This window comes from Python bivittatus, unplaced genomic scaffold, assembly GCF_059951505.1.
Source record: "Python bivittatus isolate LINGU-HERP-01145 unplaced genomic scaffold, Pbiv_v1 ctg000330_np1212, whole genome shotgun sequence".
NCBI classification, from domain to species: Eukaryota; Metazoa; Chordata; class Lepidosauria; order Squamata; family Pythonidae; genus Python; species Python bivittatus.
Genome location: NW_028277058.1, coordinates 5,112,487 through 5,131,449, shown reverse-complemented (window position 1 = coordinate 5,131,449; position 18,963 = coordinate 5,112,487). Strand labels below are relative to the sequence as shown.

The window sequence follows — 18,963 nt, the reverse complement described above, 5'->3', positions numbered from 1 at the left end:
CGGGTAATTTTCAGTGGTTTATAGTAGTAGCTCTGCCTAGCCCAAATAGACTATGCTTTATTTATTCACCTGAAATATTTATACACCTAGTCCTTTGGGCCCAGAGATAGCAAGAAGGTACACATTGTAAAAAAGTGTAATCCAAACAGATCTGAAAAGTACCATCTATACTTAATTTCTTTTAGCCCCAAACACATCACAGTGTAGACTACCCTGTCCCTCCTTTGAGTCTGAAATTAAAGTTTCTCAGGATTCCATTAAGTTAATTACCGGAATGCTTTCTAGTCTATAAAATGCAGTGTTCATGTTTCATCACATCTCAGAATTAATTGCTGATATGCAAAATTAATTTTGTTAAAAGGATTGTCGCCTCTGGAAGTATAATTTTCATCTGATGATATACAATATATTCTGAAAATGAGTTAAACACATTTGCTTTATTGTGGAATGGTGCCTGACAGGCATATTAAGTAAATATGAAAGTGATATATACATACATAAACAAACACATAAGATTCATTGATGCAGTGACTGAATGTTAACAAGAGAGGGTGCATTTTTAAAAAACTTTTAACAGTCCCATGCATTTTTTTTTTTTTAGAAAAAAACTTTCAGACATAAATAAGAGATTGTGCACATTGCTATTGCAGACTGAATTCATCCATGTGTGGATTAAAGAAAGCAGCCACAAACTGCTTGCTGTCCTTTCAACTTAAACTTTATACTATGCTCGGCAATAATGTCTATGGAAAGAAATTATTCATTCTGAAAGTCAGCATCGTCTCAAGACAGACTGATAGAGTGGGAAGTTAGTCCGAGTAACTGAAGCAATGGGTTCTCTTTGACATAATTCCTGACTTTCCATATATGTTTATTTCAGGGTCTGAAACATGTGCCTTCTATTCATATTGAATCGCTTTATGTAGGACATGGTCATGATGGCGCATGGCAACACATTTGTGCTGGCCCTGGGGTCACACAGGAAAGGAAAGGAATGGAAAAGCTCTTTTACAGCCTTAGTTAGGAGTGCAGGGAAATCAGGAAATGTACGAGTTGGGCTTCAAATCTTTATTTACTCATATAAATACTAAAGTCAAAGAGGGAAAGAACTGTACCAGGTTATTTTGTCTTGATAGGAAGTGACTACAGATATATAGTTCATCATTACTCTTGTTTTGAAACAAACAAGCAAACAAACTTAGTTGTTAGTGTAACTAAGCCACTTTTCTCATGTTCTGCTGGATTTGCTCCAAAATGCTCATATAGGAATAAAACATATCAAGGAAAATATTCCTGAAATTGCCTTTTCTTGTTGAAGATAAAGCCTCCAGTTAAGAGCAGTAAAATATTTTCTATATATTTCCAAATTGTTAAGATTCTTTACTATTAAACCACACTTGCCCCAAAGTTCTATGTATTCTCAAGGCAGTATGTAAAAGACACAGCTTGCCAAACATTTTTAAAGGATAAAGAAATAAAGGCAGATATATTTATTATCCCAACATCAACTTATTTCATTTTCCTATTAAAATCATCTCTAAGTTCAGTTTGACTCTTGTTGACTTACACGGACACATCTGTTCCTTGTCATGCTACCCAAATGATTTGCCATGGCCTTCTTCAAAAATTTCCTTTGACAAACTTTAAAATATGCCTACCACCTATCTAGATAATCCCTATAAAATGTATAGATTCCTTAATTTCCTCTATTCCAAAATTTACATTGGATACCTACTTCCTGTCAACCTCTCTGTTAATCTTCTGGATTGCCATATTCATAAAATGGGAAGTTTACTACCATGTGTGCAACTGAGTAACTTGAAGGATGATGTAATGAAAATCAACATACTACTTCAATTCCTTTATGGTACTGTATATATGCCCTCCCTCATTTTTAGATCAATCCACTGAAGTCATCCTTGGGCACGTGCAGATTATTGTAGGTCTGATCCATTTTGCTGGGTAGACATCTGCTGTGTTAAATTTGTTTCCAGGGCTCTGTGGTTTAGTTTAAGAGTAGGGACTAAGGAAAATATACAAGAGGCGAGGGCTTTGCTTGGAATGATCATTAACATCTCAGAGGATGCCAGGAAGAAGAAAAAGGCTCTAAAGAGAATCCTATTTGCAATATTTCACTGGGAAAACAGGAAAAATCCCAAAGAGTACTGGTTATGTTAAGTCAGACTTAATTTTTTTCTTTTCGAGAAGGGCAAATGTTAACGGCATTTCATTCAAGCTAACTAGGTTTGCATGGAGCAATTCCACCCTCTACAAGCAATTCCCTTCTACCTGGCTCAACTCATATTTTTCTGGGTGCTTTGTGTAAGGTTTACCCCGTTCAGCTCAAAAACAGTACAGCTTCACCATGCAACCATTATGTCACCAGCTGACATGAAACTACATACAGGTAGTCCTCTCTTAATGATGGTAATTGGGACCAGCAACTCTGTTACCAAGTGATGCAGTCGTAAAGCACAACTTCATGTGATCGCGCTGACTTAAGACAGCAGTTGTGGCAGTTATGCTTGTTAGGTGAATCCCGTGTGGTTGCACTGTTCTGCAGTCACATGATCGCCATTTGCAACCTCCTGCCGGCTTCCCCGTTGACTTTGCTTGTCGGAAGCCAACTGTGAAGGTAACAAATGGCAATCACATGACCACGGGATGCTGCAACCATTGTAATTGTGAGCTGGTTGCCAAGTGCCTGAATCACAATCACGTGACTGGGGATGCTGTGATGGCTGCAACTATGAGAAACGGTCTTAAGTCCCCTTGTTCAGTGTTGTCATAGCTTCCGATGGTCGCTGAACAAATGGCTGTTGAATGAGAACTACCTGTACTGTATTAGGAGTTATAAAGAGAGCTTCTCCATTCCTTTCCTTATTTTCTGTATATTCAAAATTAGGAGGAAGAGGATGGAAGAGGGGGCAAGGAAGGAATGATGATGATTACTTCCTGCAATCCATTGCCAGGGAAATTCAAAGTCAGGAGTGCTGCATTTATCCTAAAAAGATGTGAGAATTTGCTATTGAGTTATTTGGCTTATACCAGTACATCTATTTGTTTAGTTTTCTTTTGGATTGAATTACTTCTTTGAACGCATGGGAGCCATTTAAAACAATAACTTGAATAAAAATATCAAGCAACAATTGCTCCTTCAGATGTATGATCTTTCATTTAATTTTGTTCCTATTATGTCTTTTCAAATGCAATTTAAGAAATGTAATCTCTATTTTCCAGGCCCAGTTTGTAAACATTTTTTTGCTTGTATGATATTTTCTGCATATTTTGGAGCACATTTGCAGCAAGTTGCCATAGCAATTTTTCTATGTCTGTTTCAAAAGGGAAACACCTAGCAAATCAAGATGTATTGCAGAATAAATTATTCCTGAAGTTGAAATCATGTTGATTATAAGGGCTTATGTAAAATCAGACAAAATATGAAATAGGACAAAGATTGCTGAATGATTGATTCAAGACTCTTGTGCATCTGTGGGCAAATATAAACACGCGCACGCACACACACACACACCAACTAATGTGAACAGTCTCTGGAACTACTTATACGTAAGAACTCTTTGATTTACATCTTACACAATTTCACTGCTACTCTAATTATCATTGGAGATTCTGGATCTGTAATGTAAAGCACGGCTTATCTAAACTTATTTAAACCAATATTTTAATTAATAAAGAAAATTATTGTGATGGCCTAAAATTAGCTAATTGAAATGGATACAGCTTAATCTATATGAGAAAGTTATATGTTCCTTCTATAGCTAATTTCAGACCAGCAATTATATATAGGGAGGGGCACTATTTGAATTTATTTTTAACCATATTTTAAATAGTTAAACTTTCAGAGAAGATCTACATAAAGATGTTGGCAAGAGAAAGAATCATCCCAAACTGTTGTCTTTTTGTGCAATGTTGAAAGTTGTGACTAAAGCTGAGATCTCAGGGATACTCCAGTTCAAAAACTTTAGAAAAGCCACAGTTCATAGTGGCTATTTTTCTTGCCGATTGTAATAACTGCACAGGCCATACATTATGTACAGGGGATGTTGACTGATCAATTCATTCATTGTTTTAGAAATTTATTTTCCACTTTTTCATTCTCCCTTGCTTCTCCTGGCAAACAGGAGAACTGGAGCAGATGCAAGATTAAAGGACACAGATCTCTGTTAAGCAGGCTTATTCTGAAAAAAATACAAACACAGAAAGCTGTTATAAAAGAATTTCAGAAACTGTTACGTATCCGTTGCAATTCCCTGTTTAAGGTGACATCAAAGTTCCAATTCTTGTGTCACTTTCTGCTGATGACAAAAACTATCGTGAAAGGATGCTGAAATATAGAAGGAGGAAACCGCTGTTCTTAAGGATCAGCTCCAGCCCTGTACTTTGTCCGAAATGTGGCACAATGCCATGGAAGCATTTTGAGAGGAAATGGCTACTAGATCTCGGTGGTAAATGACCTTTTTAGAAAAAGAAACATCTGAAGTTGAGCCAGTGCTATAGCCAGTCTGATATCAATTTCCTGGCCCATAGTTTTCTTTTTCTTGGCCCATTGCAGACACTGCAGAAATGGCCTCCTGACTTTTTGCCACAGAACTGGGGCTGCGAAAGTAGAGAAAGTTTTTTGTTTGCTTGTTTGCTTGTTTGGGTGCACTACAAAGAATTAAATAACTTCATGGATAATAAAAGAAAACAATCACCTGCGCAATATTTATCCTTCTAGTTGTATTGCATTGTATTACAAAAATAGGATTTTATTTTTTCTTTTATTTATCATATTCCTCACATCTCACATCTCACACAAGGTGACTCTGGGTGGCATACAACAATTAAAAAGAATAAATACATAAAAGCAGGTCAAATAAAAAAAACAACTGTATAAACACAGAAAAAAGGAAGGGATAAAGTTAATAAGGGAGTCATCGCAAAATCTCCCCGGTCCCCTGGGAGCCCCAGGCCTGATCACGTAGCCAGGTCTTGAAGGACTTGCAGAATGTTAACTTTGCTAATAATTCTTCCTGCTTTTTCTTTTGCATCTGGGGTGGGGGAAATCAGTATTAGAAGATTGATCTGGTAAAACAAAGCACAACCATACAACTTATCACAGAATAAAGACATTTAAATGAGCAAACAATGAAAGTAACGAATACATGGGGAAACAGCTATACTTTGGCATTAGGTTATTTTACCAATAATCTGTATACAGTGGGGTTTTCCACATTTTCCTGGACACTTATTTTGATTGTTATTATTGAAACTTCAATCAAAATACATTTCTGCGAAGAAGAACCTGTCAAAATGAAGAAAATGATAGCAAATAAGGAGAATTTAAGCTGAAAATCTAGTTCATTGCACTGAAAAATATTATAGAAACTCAGAGAAGAAAATGTATATGGGCTTAACTACCCCCCAAATGTTACATTTTCATAAATTTAGCAATACTATTTTGGCAGTAAATGTATCCTGTTTAAGTCAGATTTATCCCTTACTGAGCAGAGCATGATCACCAACCTCAGAAGGGATCTGACCATGGATGTCCTTCTAGTATGTGAAAAGGACCTAGAGTGTTGGTGAAAGATGGAAAATTTCATGGAAGTCATGGGGATTAATGGCTATTAACTTTGATGGCAGTGCAACTGCCTCTGAAGGTCACTTGCTGGGAGACTAGTAGGCTTCTTAGTGTCTGGGCACTGTGAGAACAGGTTGCTGGACTAGTGATGTTGTTATGACATGGTAGGAGAGGCTTTGAGGACACAATTAAAAACTCCTTGTTTTTACCTTAAGTAGGTAAACATATTTAGCTATGTCTATTTCCTTCTCAGTAACTAATGATATTAAAATTGTTCACTATTATAGTTATTCAACTCATAGCCCTTTTTTAGATACCTGATAGTAAATGCACTTGCATAAAACCGTTTAATTTATATTAATAACATTTAATGATTTATATTACTTTCTAAAGATGTAAGTACTGTATTTCATGATTCTGATTTAAAGAGAACTCAAGCAATGCAGTGTAGATAAAGACATTCTTTTTAAAAATATTTTTAATATAATTATACAAGTATGATATCCATTTCTGGAGATTTAACACATTTGAAGATTTTATTTTTTCTGCAGAAAAATATTTGCACTGTGCTATATTTAGTTGCACAATAAATTCATTTAAATCATATGACATTGATTCAAACACCAGTGTTTTCCAATTTATATAGATCTTTTTTAAAAAGTCACAGAAGGATTTAATGTTTCTTCATTTTTAGAAGCACAACACTTTTGGTTCTGAAGAAACAGAAATTACATATTTTCATCTAAACATCTATTATTTTTTTCTTATTACAGAAAGCCACTATTGCTAAACAAAAAGAATGTGAATGTAACTATATACAGTATTCAAAAACCTTGTCAAATACAGTAAGTCTTGTGGTCAGAGACACAGGTCTGTCCTCAGGAAGATCCAACTTCCCAGACTTCCAAGGAAGCAATGGTGAACTGAAGACAACCACCGCAAAACAAGGAGCTGGTACATTACATTGGTGCCTTGAAATTTCTCTCTGGACAAAGGGGAGGACCTGGGATCACCCACAAGTGCTTCATACAGAGGCTCCCCAAGAGGAGACCATACAATGGCAGTCTCCGGCAGGTTTTAGAACTCTGGGAGCTGAGGGAAAGTCACCTTTGCCCAAGCTGTGGTTCGGAGCCTTCAAACTGATACTAGATTTGCCCACTTCCTTTTTAAATCTTTTTTGGAAATTGTTAACTGCTTTTTGGATATTAAGAACCCTCAGAATGACAGGTTTCATTACATTGGGTAATTCTCCTTCAATCCTCAGAGTAATAAATTCCATGTGAGTGTAAGGACTTAAATATATATATATATTGAAATAAAAAAGCAAACGGTTGATTAGAATGTTGATTTTGGAAAGTTATAAATGGACTAGGGGCCAGATGAATGGGAAATAAGATTTTGAAATTAATTATAAGAATCCTTCCCATGGGTTGCTTAAAATCCTATTAACAATATATGAAGATTTTGAATCTAAGTGTAAGAAATCTTCCCATAGGAAAATGTTGTGGATTAGAGAAAAACATGATAAGAGGAGACTTTGAAGACTGGACACTAGAGGCAACCAGAAAGAACTAAAGATTATAATTAAAAGAGAAGAGACCCATTAATACAGAATAGAGACAAATATTTTAACTTTGGAAGAATTTAAGGATATTTGGGAACAATGCACTCAGAAACTTCTCTTAACATTGTCTGCTACCATAAAAATAGGTTTAAAAGAGGAGATAGAAGAGGATACGACTAAGAATCTGGCTGTTTTAGATTTGGATTTAAAAATGACAAATTACAAGAATGATATGGAAAAAGATGTTCCACTGGATTTACAAATGAAACTATGATGTCTTAATATCTAAAAGAGACACACAAATAATAAATCAGAAGAGTGACTTAGACAACTTTCTTATTTTGGACTTATAAAAGACACACGTTACACTTATGAAAGAGTTCCTGAGAGAAGACAAAGAGAAAATGAAAAGAAATCAGCTTTTGGGACACTATTTAAAGGAAGTAAATATCAAGAAGGAATATAAAGTTGGCTTATTTGATCAAGGTTAAAATATACCTGATGTTCTTTCTTGTAGCTTTTCATGGGTTTCTCTTGACCAGTACTGAATCATGAGGCTTTAAAGATTTGCCTATAAATAAGATATAGGAAGAAGATATTTTTTTTGTTGTAGTTTTAGAGAAAGTGATAAGCTATGGTGTTAAAAGGAAAGAAAGGAATACAAAGTTGACTCATTTGATTAAGAGTGGGTTTATTTGATCAAGGTTAAAGTATATATGCTGTTATTTCTGATACCTCTTAATGGACTTTTTTTTTTTTAACTAGGACTGAATGATGAGGCTTTAAAGATTAGTTTATAGATAAGAGATAAGTGATGGAAAGAAGAGGGTTTTTTTGCTGTATTTTAGAGAAAATGATAAGTTACTGTGTTAGAAGTAAAGTAAAGGAATATAAAATTGATTTATTTGATCAAGGTTAAAATATATATGTTATTTCAGGTAACTCTTGATGGACTTTTGCTGATTAGGGTTGAATGATGAGGCTTTATAATTTGTTTACTGATAAGAGATGAGACATGGGAAGGAGAGATCTTTTGTTGAAATATCAGAGAAGGTGATAATTTACTGAAGTTGTTTGTACTTTCTTGATGGGGGGAAGTCATTTCTTCTTTTCTTTATATATCTTTTTTCTTTAATTTTTATTTTTCTCCGCACTTTTCCTCCTTTCCTTTTCCTTTTTTATATTTTTTCTTAGTTTGTATCAGTCTTTTATATTTGTATTTTAAACTTCAGTAAAAATTTTTACCAAAAGAAAAAAGGAAGCTCCAACTTCACAAGTCTTCTTCAGAGGCATTCATAGGATTAGGGTTAGGGATAGAGCTAATAGCTAACCCTAACCTCTTTTTTTTTTTTTTTTTAATCAAAATCATGAAAGTAGCATTGCCCCATTGCAATGCATCTTTCCTCTTTGGTACATAAATACAACATCATGCCATACCTACCATAGCTTGTGTTGTAACAATGCAAAGCTGCTTTCATTATTTGCTTCCTTTGACCCTTCCCACAGATGTGTTGTGGCTGCAGAAAGGTCTGCAGAGAGTAAAAGTAATATGTACATAAAGGATCTCAGGATTCACAAAATCCAAAGCCCTCCAATTTCCCAGTTGTGTTCCTTCCCTCAAAATTGGACAGAAATTGCACTGGGATGGAAAACTTAGTTTTTAAGCCAGTGAAATATCAAGGAGGGGAAAGCATGCCCCTCCAGGTCCTGTCCTGTTAGATCAAACCTGAAGGACATGAGAAAGAACCTTTTCTATAGGTCCTCATGAAATTGCTCCATTGCAGCAATTCAGATTGATATGGAAATACAGTAATACCTCGGTTCACGAATGCTTCTGTTCATGAACAATTCGGTTCACGAACAGCACCGTTTGCAAAATTTTGCTTCCATTTGCGAACTCCGCATCGGGTGACGAACACGACCCGCGGCCATTTTCCCTGCTGTGACATGTGGTCGTGGCTTCCTGTAGGGAGGGGGACTCTCCCTCCAAACAATAACTGCCTCCCCACACGCCTTCCTGTCCTCCATGCCAGAAGTTGCCTCAAGCAAGGTTAGTGTTCTCTCTCTTCATACTGTACTGTACTATACTTTGTTTCATATTTTTGTGGTTTAAAAAAAAAATACATATGGTTCAGAATGGATTAACCATATTTACATTGAACCTTATGGGAAAATTTGATTTGGTTCGCGACCAATTCGGTTCGCAACCAGAGTTGTGGAACGAATTAAGTTCATGAACCGAGGAACCACTGTAGTATAAAAATATAGAGAAAACATGCAAATGACAGCAGTCTCAAGGAGGCAGTTATACCTATTCCTATCCAAGAGTTGACTTGCTTAATTATCTTGGGATATTATGGTGCTAATGCGCCAACCATGGGAATAAAACCAGCTATTCAAAATGTGGTGACAAACAGTCTGCCATCTAAACCAGGTCAGTCACAGTGAGGAAAATGCATTTCTGAAAGCCTGAATATGAAAGTGAAAATTAAATATCACAAAACCTGGAGATTTTCTATTTTTATAGCTCTTCTTAAGAGCTTAAAGTGAATTAATTGAGTGGAATTAAAAAATTCCATGATGTAACAATCTTTCTCATGTACAGTTTAGGTACAACATTATATATTTTGCAGCTGTGCTATTATATATTTATTATTGTCCATTTTTTCATGTGATCCAAGTTGTTGCATAAAAATTCTTTTGCTCATAAAGCTTTAAGTTAGTAGGATTTCTAAATACATTATGCAATGAATGAAGTGTGTAGGAGACATTTGTTGAAAGAGTGAACTGCAATAAATGAATGATCTGAATAATTTGACTGTGTTAGAAAAGAGTTATATTTATTTTTAATCCTTTTACAAATATTTAACTTCGTGTTTATCAAAGCTGTTAACCAGTATGGCACACCATAAAAATAACTAGAGTGATGGTAATAACTGTTGCCAGTGAAGTGTGAAATAAACGGGAGGGGAGGGGAGGGGAGGGGAGGGAAGGGGTGTAATAATAATTGGGATAGAGAAGGACATAACCTAACACATAATGAAAGAATTAGTAGCTCATTAACTATTATCAATAGAATAAAAAAGATATGAAAACAAGTTGGGCCTCAGCCCCAAATCAATTAATCTGTCAGGCCCAGCCCAAGAATGACAACGAGGCAGTCCATTTTAGTCCAGAATAGTTCCTTTATTAGCTTGCACCTATCAGACAGAATCTCACCAGACTAAACCTATGCTAAAGCAATTAGTGGCTATACCCCATGAGACTCTAGAGTGGGGCCAGTCTCAGCTTCTTCACCTTCTCATGGTCCTGCTGCGGGTTGAGGAAGCGCTTGCCCAGTAACTTCTCCAGGAATGCTCCCCCTCCCTCCTGATAACCTTGAGCCTCCATTCCAGTATCCTCCTCACACATACCTTCCATTACATAATCAGACATTTAGACTATGATAATAGGATGGGAAGCAAAACAGAATAGAATCAAGGGCTTCCTGATTCATTGACTTTCTAAAAAGAGAAATATTGAGGAACCTGTCTGAAGAGCCAAGACAGTTTCCTATGACTGCACCAAATCCAGGGCCCATCTCCATCTCCATCCTGCAGATGGATCAAATGGCTTTTTGGAACTCATATTGAAGCTGGAATGCATTCACATGGCAGTGGGCATACGATGTAAAAGAGGATTAACACGGCAGTCATTGTTGGAAACAATACCAAACTGGAGGACCAATTATCCAATTTGATATAAGACCATTTCTTCTGTTCCTAAGATACGGGGTGGTCTAATGAAAGCATTTTCATTTAAAAAAAAGACTCAAAGAGTAGCAGAATGCCATAATTACCTCCTCATAAATGGAGAATAACAGTAAATTTGTGCAGTCCCTTCACCAAACCAACCCTGATAAAAACCTAAATCTCTCATGTTAGCAATCAGAAGAGTCTAATTTGAAACATGGAATAGAGCTTTGCAATTATGATGAGAGTTGCAAACAAGATCCTATTCACAGTCTCCAATTAAGGCCTTTGTAACTTTATTTCTTTCCAAGGAGACAGAAGCTCTATAAGCCAAATAAAAAAGATGATTTTTTCCCCTCCCCAATGGGCTCATTGTAGGAATAAAACTAGGGGTGGGATGAGAGAAATAGAATCAAGCCAGCCTTTATTATCAAAGTTAAAGGACATTTCTGTGCAGAAGCTGCCATGCCATTCGGAAGACTTGCTGTCACCATGTAAAGTTTATATCTACTTCCTATTCACTACGCTGCCTCTCCAGCTCTAAAGCAGGCAAAAAGGTTAAGAAAACAGAGAATTATCTCCCTCCCCCTTGCCCCAATCTCCAGAATTATGTCAGCAATTACCTCAGAGCAAATATGTCTTTAGTGAGTTTGTGTTGCCTTTTCAAGAGCTCCTTCTTGTCTACTGGAAGAATTGAAGCTTTGTTGGAATGCTGTCAGACGCTGACCTTGTTATTCCTGGCTTAAGTAGAACTTCCAGCTGATATACATATATAAAACCAGACTATTACCATTACAGTTACAGAAGATGCTGTTCTTTGGGAAAAGAAAATGGAATTTCCTATATGAAATCATGGAGTTAAAAAAGAAAAAAAAATAGAAGGGGTGCTTTGCTCTATTTTTAAGTAGAAGCAGACAGTGGATCCGGAACGGATTATTATCTGGCAGGTGGTGAAAACATCAGGCCCACTGAGATACAAGGTGGGGGTGAGAAATTCTCACAGCTGCATGAGTGGGGAAGTAGGCTGGAGACAGACTAAATAGTGAATGTTTGTCAACAACTAGAAGCTTCTAGACAAATGGATTAATTTTTCATTGCCTGCCTAAATAATGGGGAACCAGGAACGATTTAGCCTATCAGGAATGCACTTATCCATAGATGACTTGGTGTTAGTTTTGGAAAATCCTTTAAAGGGAATTGAAACATTAATGGGCAAATTAAAAGAATTTGGTGCATTAGCAGGTTTCAAGATTAATAAACAGAAGACTAAGATCTTAACAAAAAATATGAAAATAGAAGATCAAATAGAAGTGATGAATAAAATGGGTTTTAAGATTGAGAAGAAGGTAAAATATCTGGGTGTCACTATGACAAATATGAACTGCATGTTATTTCAAAATAACTATGCTAAGACATGGAATGAAGTTAAAAGAGACATCTTAAGATGAGAGAAACTACAACTGTCATTGCTAGGAAGAATTTCTGTGATAAAAATGAATGTTTTGCCTAGAATGATGTTTTTGTTTCAGACAATATGTGTTTGGAAAACTGATGCACCATTTAAACAGTGGAAGAAGGATATATCTAAATTTGTGTAGCAGGGGAAAAAAAACATGAGTTAAATATAGGGTGTTACGGGATGCAAAGGAAATGGAAGGATTGGGTTTACCTGATTTGAAATTGTATTTTGCAGCTTGCTGTTTTGTTTGGATGAAAGATTGGGTGCTGCTGAGAAATAGAAGGCTCTTGGAGTTAGAAGGACGTAACTTGAGATTTGGGTGGTATGGGTATCTGTGGTACAACTAACTCAAGGTTAATGTGGATTTTAAAAAATCATTATGTTAGATGTGCCATATTAGTAATATGGAATAGATACAAATCCAGGTTGTGCCTGAAAACACTTCTGTTGTTGTTGTTCAGTCGTTAAGTCATGTCCGACTCTTTGTTACCCCATGAACCATATTGCAGCAGGCCTTCCTGTCCTCCACTGCCTCCCTGAGTTTGCTCAGTTTCATGCTCATTGCCTCAGTGATGCTATCTAACCATCTCATCCTCTGCCGTCCTCTTCTCCTTTTGCCTTCAATCTTTCTCAGCATCAGGGTCTTTTCCAAGGCAAAAAAAGCATTTTATAGACAAGAAATAATACGCAAACACAAATGGCTAACTTATCATGAGATACTAGAATGTTGTCAAGGGGAATATAAAATAAAATCAAGAGAAGAATTGGTGGCAGAAGGACGTAGTTGCCAATAGTTTTCCTATTTACGGTTATTAGAAAGATTTCAAGTCGACAAAAGAGTTTATGATTTTGAACACTGTAGACTGAGTTTGAAATGGAATTATGTACAAATGTTGAACATGTAATTGGTAAAATGTATAAACTTCTATTGAATTTTGAAACAGAAGAACGAGTGAAAGAATGTATGATACAATGTTTTTGTATAGGATAACTGCAGTAAGATTATTGTATGCACCAAGATGGAAAGATTCAGTAATACCTACTGAATGGTTAGTGAAGATGATGGAACTTGCTGAGATGGCTAAATTGACTTCTTTGATCAGAGAAAAGACAATATCTGTGTTTATTGCTGATTGTAAACCCCTTATGGACTTTTTTGTGTAAAATAGAATAAAATGAACTTATGATTTATAGTTCTGATGATTAGACAGGATAGATTATAGAAAGAAGAGAATTATGTTGCAACCATAAATTATAACCATAGAGGAAGAGCTAAATTTATAATTGTACTTACAATTGCTGTAAAGAAGATTGGAAGCTACTTCTTTGTATCTTTTCCCCCCTTTCTTTTCTATTTTTCTTTTCCTTTTTTCCCCTTTCTTGTACTTTTAGCTTTCCCTTTGATTTCTTTCTTTTTCTTACTTTATATTAGTTTGTCTTACTTTTCATCTTCCTTTTTAAAAATCTTTAATAAAAAAATTATATATGGAATGCACTTACTTATCCATATAGAGTAGTGCCATATTAGAGATAGGAAACCTGTGGTCCTCCAGAACAACTCCAGCAATCAGAGCTGGCATTACCAAGATGAGAGAAGCTGGAAGCTACAGTCCAGCAAAGTCTTGAGAGTGCCATAGATTCCTCATTCCTCTTTTCAGGAGCTTGATTAAGCCTAAGAAAGTTTGATTAAGCAATATATATTTCCAAGAAGTTTTTAAAGATTTACTTGATTAATTTGGAAGGATAAAAGGGCTCTCATGATACAAAGATCTATTTCATTCATAGCTCTAAGACAAATTGTGACTGCTAAAATATCTACAGCCACCAGATAAGGACTGCAAAACTCCAGGCAACCGCTAGATGACAATTAAGGCTTTTCTGTATCTGTTTGCTGTCTTCCAGTGGCACTTCTGCAAAGACCTCTGAATAGTGCACAAACACAGCATTATTATAACAGCCTTTTCTTGTTCCTTGCTCTAATTTGTACCCTGGTATGATAGGCATGAGAAAACTTTGAACAATGTACAGCCATTTATTTCCATCCATTCCACACTGTCAGAACGTACATTTACAATCTGTGTGTTTCTGAAATCGTTGCCATTCATGGAATATTTGTCATTCTTATGTAAAAAAAGTGGTGCCCAAGATCAGGAAACTTAGGAAAATTGGTAGGGGTACAGCACACACATACAAGAGGAAGCAACATAATGAGTGCCAACACCAAAATAACGCATTAAGAACTGAGCTGCTGGGGAAGAGTCGGAACCAGGAAAGGGGAAATGGAATGCAATATGCTGGAAGTCTGAGTGACATAATTCAAATTGTCTGCAATATTTTCTTGTCACTCACTATATCCATTTCTCAGCTTCATTCTGTGGTTTGAAATAACTCCCCCTTTTTTCCAGCCCAATGTACCTTGCTGGATTACTGTAAAAACTATGTATAGTAACCCCACAGATGTCAGTTTGAGAGGAAATGTCAGATACAAATAGTACAGGACAATAGAGTCAGACTGATGTGGGTTAAAGACACACACACCAAAAACTGTTGTTGTCTTTCCTCCCACTGCCAGGTCTTGTGACATGGGCACTCTAGACTAGATATGTACGCCCTCTTTCTGCACATAGAAATCATTCCTTTATCATTGTGCATTGTCCTTCTCGGTAAATGCAAACACAATGGAACTTGAGAAACAATTCTAAAATGATGTTGCACAGTGAATGGAATGCCACCACAGCTGCGTAGGAATCAGGCAAGAAATTAGCCTCTTGTACAGGCATAGAAGAAGCCACAAAATAGGGTTGTAGGAGAAGACTCCATACCAGAATTGCACTTCTTGAGGTTCTTTGTTAGATGCTCTCAGTTTTCCTAAGTGGTTAACATGTTCTTTGAAGATCGGCGGATCTAATGTATTGATCACAGGAATTTTACAGAAAATAATGCATTTGTTCCCTACAATAAAAAAACCTTTAGCCTTTAAAAACACACACAGCTCTTACTTTCCTTTCTCCCCCTCCCCATATGCCTAAACTAGGGGCAGGTAGTTTTTGAAAATTATTATTAGGAAGGGAGGGCAGTTGAGGGTCATAGGGAACACAGCAGTGATAACTTGGAGGGGATAAAGTCAGTTTTTCTAGCCTCCTTTCTCTTGGGGTATGTGTGTGCTTAACACAACCATTTTATTTCATTTTATGCCAAAACTCTTTCAAAAACTATACCAAAATTATGCATAAAGTTCAGCAGCATGATCTCTCAGGGTCCTAGAGTTGAAAAAAGGCACATGGCCTCATATAGCCTGCATGTCCCTGCAGTGGGTATCAAAAAAATGGGAGCAAAAGTTTTAATGCCACTAAAGTTGTATGCCCCTAAATTTCTGAAAGAATTTGGTGGCACTTCTAATGAAAGGGTCACCATGAAGTTTGGTTCAAATATCCCAAGTGAGGTGCAATGTCTTATTTAATAAGAACTCCAATGTGGGGCATATGCCTAAAATCTAATAATGTGAAACATTTAGCATGATGCTATGTATTTGAATTTTGTTATTAATAGACGTGATATTGTAATGCTTGGACAGAGTGGCGTAAATTTTCAATCCAGTACTGCTCTAGATGTGTTAGTCAGCCTCTGCTTCAGGAAGATATTATGCTTTGTAGAGACAGATCAGTTGAGCTCAGTTTGGCCCAAGCACACTGCAGAGGTAAATTGCTACCATTCAGTGAAGGTCAAGATGGGAGCGATCTGCTTTGGCAAGTCACTTTTCTGTGACATCAGTAACTTCTGGGCATGCAAAGCACGTGTTCACAAGTCCCTGTGAGGTACAGTACATCCAGACAGCCTGTGTAATGCGCTTTCTTTTAGTCAGTGGAGCAGCACAAAAATATGCTGGTTTAATTTGCACCTTTTATGTGGCCAATCTGTAGTCTGCTTTGGCAATAAGGCCAGTGAGCAGTACCATCCTAACAGTTTACTAGAGTGAAACATAGTTAACAAGTGGCAGATTTATCTGCCTGAAGATTGTCTACTAGTTGCACCCCCTTGCTTGGACTGGGGGAGGTGCTGAATTTTATCAGATGGCTAGAGCAGTGGGTTTAACCATCTGTCAGAACTCTGAAAAGTAAATCCTGCTCTATGGATCTTGGTGTGATCTGCCTGTTGGGACATTTGTTTCTACATGGGTCTGATAGTTTGCTTTACAGAGATATATTTCTACCATTTTCTCTAGAAATAGCAGGTAGTTCAAGACCTGTCTAATCAGTAAGCTAGAACCTCTGTACAGAACTTTAGATCCATGAGGAAACAAATGCCCCAACAGGCTGATTGCCCTGAAGGGTGCATACAGGTCATCATACAGAGGTCCTAGTTTACCATGTAGAAGGTCCGATCTACCTTCTATCACTCGAGTAGCACCAAGATCACTAGAGAAGACAGTAGAGCAGGTGCTGTTTAAAGTTACCTGCCTATTGGAATACCTTGGAAGATTCCAGTGTGGTTCCAGTTCAAGTGAAAATTGCATATAAAAATCTTCATTCTAGTTCTGAATAGCTAGCTGGAGAGTCTTCAGGAAATTGTGAGGATGGTGGCAGGAGAGAAAGGATCAAAAGCTCATTTGCGTACAAACCCTGGGATTGATTCAGTCAGTCAGATTCTTATCACATAGTAGCTTATTGGAAACTTACCCTTTTAAAAGGATTGGGCCTGGATTAATGTGAGGTTATAGGAAACACTTAACAGTTGAACAGTGTTTTTAAAATGAGATATATAATCAGTGGAGCTGAAGGTGAATCTATAAAGTAATCTTTTAAACCAAACCATTTCACAATTTTTGCTTCCCGATTTAATTTCTTTTAAAGGTGTGCCATGTCTACCACTGTATGAAGAATAATGGAAGTTGACTAGTTAGTATGCAGAACTGGTGCTTCTGTGCATTGGTTATGTCTCATGGAATATGAGCCCATCCTTCATATACAGAAAGGGAACTGTGTACATTTCCTAATCAATATAGGTATAGTGAACCTGATCTCACAACATGCTTGACCTAGTCATTCACTAACCCAATCAGATACCCCAGCTGGTGTTAAAAGTTGCCATTGGGACTATAGACTCTCACCCGTTTTCTTCAGGAAGGCCCTGTATGTCAAAAGAACGCCAGGAGAATGCTAGTATGGCTTCATTGTACAATAGCTCTCTCCCCATTGGCTAGCTAAGCAGAAGTACGTGTAGCTTCCTCCACCTTTTCTTCTACATACATAGAACATGCCATTCTCTTTCAAGGTAAGCAGCACTATGCCAAATGCAGAAAAGCAGTAAGAAATAGTAAGCAAAGGAAATTAAAGATATAAGATAAGAAAAAGAAAGGAAATAATGACTAAATCTAGTTTATGCCAGCTGCATTCACCATACCTCTCTGTACTTTTCTATCCTTGCAGATTATCCTTGCTTCAGCCATTTTGCTATACTGCTTCATGCATTGTTTTTTGTTCTTTCAACTTCTCATCTCTTCATTGTTGAATATCTCATCAACACTATTCAATGTCTACTTTCTCATCTTCCCTTTCCTCTCACCTTCTTCTCTCTTCCTTCATATATTTGTTTTGCAACTGATCATTTTCTTTATATGACCAAGTCACCTCAATGCACTTCTTTCAAACTGGTCCCTCCTTTTGTATTCAATCCACATTCATTCAGTATTCTTGCCCTTATCACTCCTTGTGTTACCAGTCATTCCCACTGTGTTAAGCTTATGTTTCTCCTACGTACCCAACTCTCACATTTACATTACAAAGTGGACAGGAACATGGCAATGTGGCAGAATAGAAATAAATAAATAAATAAATAAATAAATAAATAAATAAATAAATACCACCACCACCACCACCACCACCCCCCCCCCACAAAATCAGACTCTCTTCACCCAGGATTATTGGGACATTCTTTTCCTTTCTTTACTCCTATGTAAAATATCTATTTTTCTTTGTTTCATTTCTTTTCATTTGTTAATTCATGAGCTTTACATCTCCACTTCTGTGTCCCAAGTCCAAACTTCCATCTGCCATTGTCACCAGAAGGCCCCATAGATATTATTTCCCATTGCCCATCAGGGCATTAATCAATTGAGACGTTATATACACACACACACACACACACACACACACACACACACATACACACTTACATTTACACTTACATTTACATTTACATTTAAAGTTAAAGAAACTCTAGACTTGGTTAACAGCCTTAATCACACCACTGCCATATGCAGCATTCCCTGCTAACAATAAGAACAGTATTGATCAATTTGGTACATTGTCATCAAAGTCCAGTTTTCCCCAAGCAGGGTCATCCTGTTTTATGCAAACTAGGATCTCTAATCCACTGCACTGGAGCCAACATACAATACTGTTGTGCAATCCATGAGGTTCAGAAGTTCACTGACATATATTTAAGATGTCTTTTCTTCATGTTTTTTTACAGATGGAAAGAAAGCGCTACAAGAAAATTCTTTGATTGTAACAAATAACGTCCATTTTTGCCATGTATGCAGGTTCTAGGAGGCATGGATTGGTTACCTGAGTACTTGAAACTGGTGCTCTAATGAAGGCACTTGTCACGTTAAGAATTTTCTGAG

General features: G+C 36.8%; 2 long non-coding RNA genes across 10 annotated transcripts in view; one reads left to right on the top strand and one right to left on the bottom strand.

The window, feature by feature from the left end:
* Positions 1 to 18,963, top strand: part of LOC112541514 (uncharacterized) — a 220,299-nt gene that overhangs the window by 58,978 nt on the left and 142,358 nt on the right. The window lies entirely within an intron of this gene.
* LOC148215884 (uncharacterized) lies at positions 440 to 13,490 on the bottom strand. The gene is made up of 3 exons (XR_015796364.1): positions 11,503 to 13,490; positions 8,590 to 8,677; positions 440 to 5,051 (listed from the first exon to the last, which is right to left on the bottom strand). It is a non-coding gene; the product is annotated as an uncharacterized LOC148215884 (long non-coding RNA).